This window comes from Macaca nemestrina, chromosome 15 (assembly GCF_043159975.1).
Source record: "Macaca nemestrina isolate mMacNem1 chromosome 15, mMacNem.hap1, whole genome shotgun sequence".
In the NCBI taxonomy this organism is placed as follows: Eukaryota; Metazoa; Chordata; class Mammalia; order Primates; family Cercopithecidae; genus Macaca; species Macaca nemestrina.
The window spans coordinates 88,658,712-88,666,069 of NC_092139.1; the positions used below are offsets into that span (position 1 = coordinate 88,658,712).

A 7,358-nucleotide genomic window follows, 5' to 3' on the forward strand; every position below is an offset into this window, starting at 1 on the left:
GTATATCACATTTATTGACTTGTATATGTTAAACCATCCCTGCATCCCTGGTAAGAAACCCACTTCATCCATGGTGGACTATGATTTGATAGCTGTTGGATTTGGTTAGGTAGTATTTTGTTTAGGATTTTTGCATTTATATTCATCAGGGGTATTGATCTGTAGTTTTCCTGTTTTGTTAGGTCCTATCCTCATTTTGGTTTTAGGGTGACACTGGCTTCATAGAATAATTTAGGAAGGATTCCCTCTTTCTCCCTCCTGTGGATTACTGTAATAGTCATGGTTCTCCAGAGGGACAGAACTAATGGAATATATATATGAGTTTATTAAGTATTAACTCACACGATCATGAGTCCCACAATAGGCTGTCTGCAGGCTGAGGAACAAGGAGAGCCAGTCCAAGTTCCAAAACCAAAGAACCTGGAGTCCGATGTTCAAGAGCAGGAAGCATCCAGCACAGGAGAAAGATGTAGGCTGGGAGACTAAGCCAGTCTCTCTTTTCACATTTTTCTGTCTGCTTGTATTCTAGCCATGCTGGCAGCTCATTAGATGGCACGCACCCAGATTAAGGGTCCGCCTTTCCCAGCCCATTGACTCAAATGTTAATCTCTTTTGGCAACAGCCTCACAGACACACCCAGGATCAATACTTTGCATCCTTCAATCCAGTCAAGTTGACACTCTATATTAACCATCATAATTAGTGTCATAGACTTGGTACCAATTCTTTCAATGTCTGATAGAATTCAAATGTGAATCTCTCTGGTCCTGGACTTTTTTTGGTAGGCTTTTTAAATTATCCTTTCAATCTTGCTGCTTTTTATTGGTCTGCTCAGAGTTTCTATATCCTCCTGGTTTGATCTAGGAGGGTTGTATATATATAGAAATCTGTCCATCTCTTCTAGGTTTTATAGTTTGTTTACATAGAGGTGTTCATAGTAACCTAATATAATCTTTTATATTTCTGTGGTATCAGTGGTAAAATCTGTTTCATTTCTATTTGAGCTTTTGTGGATCTTCTCTCTTCTTTTCTTGGTTAATCTCATTAATGGTCTATTAATTTTATTTATCTCTTCAAAGAATCTATTTTTGTTTTATTTATTTTTTGTATTGTTTTTCTTTCAATTTTATTTTGTTCTGCTCTGATATTGTTATTTCTTTTTTTCTGCTGGGTTTGGGTTTGCATTGTTCTTGATTCTCCAGTTCCATGAGGTGTGACCTTAAATTGTCTATTTGTGCTCTTTCAGACACGTTCATGTATGTATTTCATGCGAAACTTTTCTGTAAGCACTTCCTTTGCTGTATCCTGGAGGTTTTGATAGGTTGTATCAAGATTTAGTACAACTACAACCTTACTATTGACCAACATTTTTTAATTCTTGAGAGTGTGACCTCATTGAATCCTGACAACAGCTTAATGATTGCTTTTCATGCAGTAGGCCCTGGTTAGAGAGGGAGTGCTTGTGGCCTGGAGGTAGGATTATGCAATTTATCAAATAAAAACACTGGAGGTCAAATTTGAATTCAGTAAAACAATGACAAAGAATTAGTATGTGTGTCTCCCACACGATATTTTTCATTTGAAATACAAACTTACCTGGGTGCCCTGTAGTTTATCTGCCAACTCCTCACACGGTTCAAATCCTGGAAGAGACAGAGCTGGGGCTGGCCTTCTCTTCCTCATGCCAGGTCTATGAGCTGAACCTCAAAGACAGAGTTTCTCTAACACAGCTACCCTCACGTGAGCACCAGTTAGTAGTAAATACACAGTATATGATTCCCAATCAATAATGCCTACTCACTTCCCTAATTCTTCTTTCTGTTATTCTTCAAGTGTGCAGACTCTGGACCTCCCCAGGGGTTGCTACAGCCAGAGTTCTGGATGAGGGACCTCGTAAGTTTTTCAAAACCAGACGCAAGGGTGCTCCTTGGTCCCCACACAGCAGGGCTTAAGCCAGGGGTAAATAAATAACATGTAAGAGACAGAAGGGCTCAGCCTGCCTCTCCTTCTGTCCAGTGAGAGACCAAACTCCAGGATCCTTTTGATGCTGAAGGTGGATGGGCTGAGAGCAAGGGGAGACCCACCTTGAGAGCCCAGAGCTTCCAGGACAGGACTTGGCAGTCTGAAAAGGGGCCACAATCTTGAGTGGGGAAGAAGCAGGCATCTCTGGGCACAGGCCTGCATTTATGGTGGCTTCCCCTTCACCAAACTGGGCTCCCTGCTCTGATGTCTGTCAGAGAATCCCCTTCAGTGAGACCAAGATCCAAGGACTTTACTAAAAATAGCAGCATGGACCGGACAGATATGTCATGGCACAGGAATTCTGTTCAGAGTAATAAGTACAAATGCAGCTTAACAAGGGCCCTCACAGTCATATCTTTCATGCAGAAGAAAATAGACAAAGGTAGAGAGAAACTGTAGGGGTCAGTTGGTCTGCTACTGGGGCAGCACTGTGTGCTGTAGGCTTGTCCTTGAGGAGTCTACAGATAAGAACAACTGGGAAACCATCCTGCTGTCACCCTGTATCATCTGCTCACTGCTCACTGGGCTCAACTGCTGTGTCCTCACAGGGAACCAGATTCAGCCAACCTGGCCTTCTCCACCCCACCTGGGAAATGTATTCCAGTGACTGTTTGGACTGAGGTTCTATGAAGGGCCTGGCAGACAAGAAGAGGGGGCTGATTTGAGTGAAGAAAGCATTGCACACCCTTTCCTTTCATCTAAAACCCATTAATGGAAACTCTGGAACATCCATAGAAGTCTAGCTGGTCTCCTAAATTTGAGAGTTATGAAGGTTTCATTCCTGATCAATCTACAGGGAGAGGAGCCATAGGCAGCAGGTGGTCAGAGTGAGGGAGAAACTGGCTTCCTTGAGAGACTTATCAACACAGCCACCAACTCTGGGACAAATGGGGTCACTTGCTGTAACAGTCACCCCAAGCTACTCACAGGAGCCCGAGCCTAGTCCCCTTGAGCCTAGTCCCCTCACCTTATTGCTTCTGATTCTGGTCCATGCTTCTGTTTTCCCTGGACTCCTTGCCCATGTCTGAGTCCAGGGTGGCAGGGGTAGCTCCATCCCAGTCAACATCTACAGAGAAGTCTACATCTACAGCTACTATGGCTTGCAGCAGAGTCCACAGGTAAACCCATGAGGGCCTCTTCTGCTCCCCAATCCCCTCACACAGGTGACCACTACTGTGGGTCTGGTGGAGTAGCCCCCTGGCCCCTGGAGAACACAAGATATTTATTCATCTCTAACAACAGGCATATAGTTTAGGGGGTATGAGTGGGTGTGGAGCAGAGTTGCTCTTCCAGATGCAAAGCAGTAAGACTAAGGCTACAGAAAATCATTTCACAAAACTCCACACCCTTTCATGGTAAAAACACTCAACAAACTATGAACAGAAGGAAACTACGTCAACATAGTAAAGGCCATCTATGAAAATCCCACAACTAACATCATATGCAATCTGAAAGACCAAAGGTATGTTTTTGCTATATCTATCAGCAGCAAAACAACAATGCACATTTTCACCACTTCTATTCAAAACAGTATTGGATGACCTAGCTGGAGCAATTAGGCAAGAGAAATAAACAGAATAAAAATTAGAAATAAAAAGTGAAATTATCTCTGTTTTCATTTGACTTAATGTCTATGTAGAATACCCTTAAAAGTCTCACACACACACACACACACACACACACACACACACACACACTTTGTCAGAATGATTAAATGTACTCAGTAATGTTTTAGAATTAAAAAAATCACCATGTTAAAACATATCAAGGCTGGGCATGGTGACTCATGCCTGTAGTCCCAGAATTTTGAGAGGCTGAGATGGGAGGATAGATTGAGGTCAAGAGTTCAAGAACAGCTTGGGCAACAAAGCAAAACCCTGTTTCTACAAAGAGAGAGAGAGAGAAAGAGAGAAAGAAAGAGAGAGAAAGTAAGGAAAGGAGAAAGAGACAGGGAGACAAAGGAAAGAGAAAGAAAGGAAAGAAAGAAAGAAAGGACAGAAAAAGAAAAGAAAGAAAAAGAGAAAGAAAGAAAGAAAAAGAAAGAAAGAGAAAGAAAGAAAGAAAATAAATCTCTTACATTTCAATACTTATGCAAACAGGAAACAACCCAAAACAAAATTAGGACCCACACCCATTAGGATGGCTTTACCAAAATAATAGAAAATAACAAGTTCTAGCAAGGATGTATAGAAATTGTAACTGTTATGTATTGCTGGAGGGACCATAAAATTATGCATCCACTGTGGCGGCCTGGATGACAGTTCCTCACAAAACTAAACACAGAGCTACCATTTTATCAGAATATTCACTTCTGGGCATGTGCCTCAAAGAATTGAAAGCAGGATCTCAAAGAGAAAATTGCACACCCTTGTTCATAGCAGCATCATTCACAATAGCTAAAAGGTGGAGGCAGCCCAAGTGTCATCTATTGGATAAACAAGATATAGTATACACACACAGGGGAATATTATTCAGCCTTAAACAGAAAGTTCTGACCCATGCGATGGCATAGATAAACCCTAAAGACATGATGCCAGCAGAAATAAGCTGGTTTCAAAAGGACAAAAGTTGTTTGCTTGCCCTTATATGGGGTATCTAGTGTAGTGAAATCCATAGAGACAAGAAGTGGAATGATGTTTTCCAGGTATGAAGTTTTGGTTTGGGAAGATGAAAAATTCCTGGAGATGAATGATGGGATTGTGGTTGTACAACAATATTACTTTACTTAATGACACTGAAGCATATGCTTGAAGGTGGTTAAAATAATGTATTTTGTGTTTGAATAATTTACCACAGTCAAAAAGAAAAAGATTAATATTTGAAGCAGTTTCTCTACTTCCAAGAGCAATAAAAATATAGAGGACTAGGAGAGTGTCCACGACACCCTTCCTTCTGTGCCAGCCCCACAGCACCCTAACAGACAAATAGAGTTGAAGGTGCCTCATTGCAGGTGACACAAAATAACATGAGAAAGTCTAGGAGTGGCCATGGTGGTAGTGGTGGGTGCCTGACCCAGTCCAGGAGCAGCTGCTAGTGCAACAAGGACCAAAGAAGGGGAGATGAAGCTGGCAGTAGTGGTAGCAGCCTCTCAAGCTGGAGAGGGGCATTGCTCTCCTATGAAAATGGTTCATACTTGATATATCTGGCAAAGATAAGTCATCCTGTCTACCTTTCATGACCAACTACAGTTTTCATTGCAATGTACATCATGATAGTGGCATATTTCATCCAGAAGCAAGCAAACATGAAGGAAATGTCCTTTAGTGCTTTGGTCAACCTGGCATGGCAGTCCCCAACACAAGACGAATATTACACCATTTCTTGATAAATACTGGGAGTGCATGATGACCATTCAGACACCCGGGAAATGACTAGGCTGAATAACATTGTTAAAACAATGAGTAAAGAAAGAGATTTATTCTTGGTAAAGAAACACCTGGATCCAAGGAATAAAGACCTGAAAGAAGATCGCCCAAGATGTGGACTTTTGGATCAGGACCTTGGTAACACTGATCCTATTTATGGACAACCAAAAGCAAAGCAGTGCCTGGTCTGTGAGTAGGAATCTGAATGGGGGAACTGAACAGGAAGCAGCAGAAAAGAAGAAGAGACACTCAGTGCAAACAGCAGGATGAGATCTCAGAGAACACCAAGAAGGCCCAGAGGGACCCTTTGTTTTCTGCTCAGTGCCTTGCCCCTTACACCTTTTAAAACACCCACTTAACAAAGATGGCTACTGGTATATTCTGACTGAGCCTGATCCACACACCCTTGATCCTCAGAAGGTTGAAGACTGCTAAGCAGGAGAACTTATTCCTGAAGACCTCCACAGTGACTGCTTCTGTGAACAGGTTTTGTTAGCCTAACATGATTGAGCTCCCCAGGTAAAGATCTCCAATGGCCAGCTGGCTGACTGCAGTTGGGAAGAAGGGCTACTCTAGGATGCAGGCCTCTCATGGAGTATGGAAAGGGACATGGTACTTTGAAATTACCAAGGATGAGTTGTCACCAGACACCACTGCCAATGGGATTGGTTTCAGCCCTAAGGTAACCATCAATCTCCCTTAGGTTATGATAAATTTAGCTATTCTTGGCAGAGCAAAAAGGAACCAAGTTCCACCAGTCCACTGGCAAATAATACTCTTCTAGCTATGGACGAGGACAGGTCCTGGGATTTTATATTAACCTTCCTGAAAACACAGAGACAGCCAACTTATTGTCTGATACTTACAAAGACAAGACTTTTAAAAGTTCAAGAATTATTTGTATTTTGAGAAAAAAGACTTTTTGGCTGAAGCACAGAAGAGCCTAAAACAGATTCTGCACAGTAAAATAATATTTTATAAAAATGGTGTCAATTAAGATGTTGTTTGAAAAAATATTTTTGAGGGGGTTGGTTTCCAGCCATCTCCCGGGAAAACAGTTGCATGGTTTGCATTAACTTTGGACTGTGCTGTAAGTATCCTTCAAAGGATCTCTCTTACTTCCCTATTAGTGACATAGGCTGGGGTGCTGTGGTAGAGGACACTCTGGCTGAAGTCTTGTATCTCCGGGAGACAGAAGTGGATGGGAGGCACAGTCCTCCATGGCAACCCTGAATAGTTCCCTCCTTCTTCTCAAATGTGGATTTCTGGGGAGTAATACTAGATGGCTTTTGTTGTTGTTTTTGAACTGTCTCAAACGTTCTCTCAAAGATTCTGCAGAATATAGCCTATCCACTTAGCAAGTTAAAAGGCTGAATAAGACTGTGAGAGATGCCCTGCTCATCATCATTCTTCTTCCACTTCCACTTCCTGCTCTTATATTCTGTGCGATAAGCCAACAGCTACTGATCCCAACATCTTGTAATCCCTCTGGACTGCATACCTTGCCAGCTGGCACTTTTTATCTTACTGTATTTTCTAAGGAGTGAATAATCTTGTCCAAATAACTAACATATCTAAAGACATTTCCATCTGTGGGCACTGATTCCATGCTATCTATTTTCCAAGGAAGTGGTGAGCCCGTTTCTGAGAACACCTGAAATCAATGACTGTCCCTTCCAAACCAAAAAGTGATATCCTTTTGGTATGGGTTTGGTTTTGTTATTAATTTTAAAACATACCTTTGAAGACTTAGATCTCTGAAACTATTAGATTTCTAGAAGTGTAATTGTGAAAGAAGTTTGCTTGCATCATTAACAAAATGAAAAACTCTTCCTAAATAAAATTTGTTTTGAAGTTAAAAAAAAAGAATAATGTGAGATTGGAACCTGGGAGGACTGAAGATTCCCAAGAGCACTCTCAATTCTGAAGCTGATTGTAAGATAAGGGCTAACAACAGCCCTTCGCTTCTTA

General features: G+C 41.6%; 1 pseudogene; it reads left to right on the forward strand.

The window, feature by feature from the left end:
• Positions 1 to 5,184: 5,184 nt before the first annotated feature.
• LOC105464678 (set1/Ash2 histone methyltransferase complex subunit ASH2 pseudogene) lies at positions 5,185 to 6,620 on the forward strand (annotated as a pseudogene).
• Positions 6,621 to 7,358: the final 738 nt, after the last annotated feature.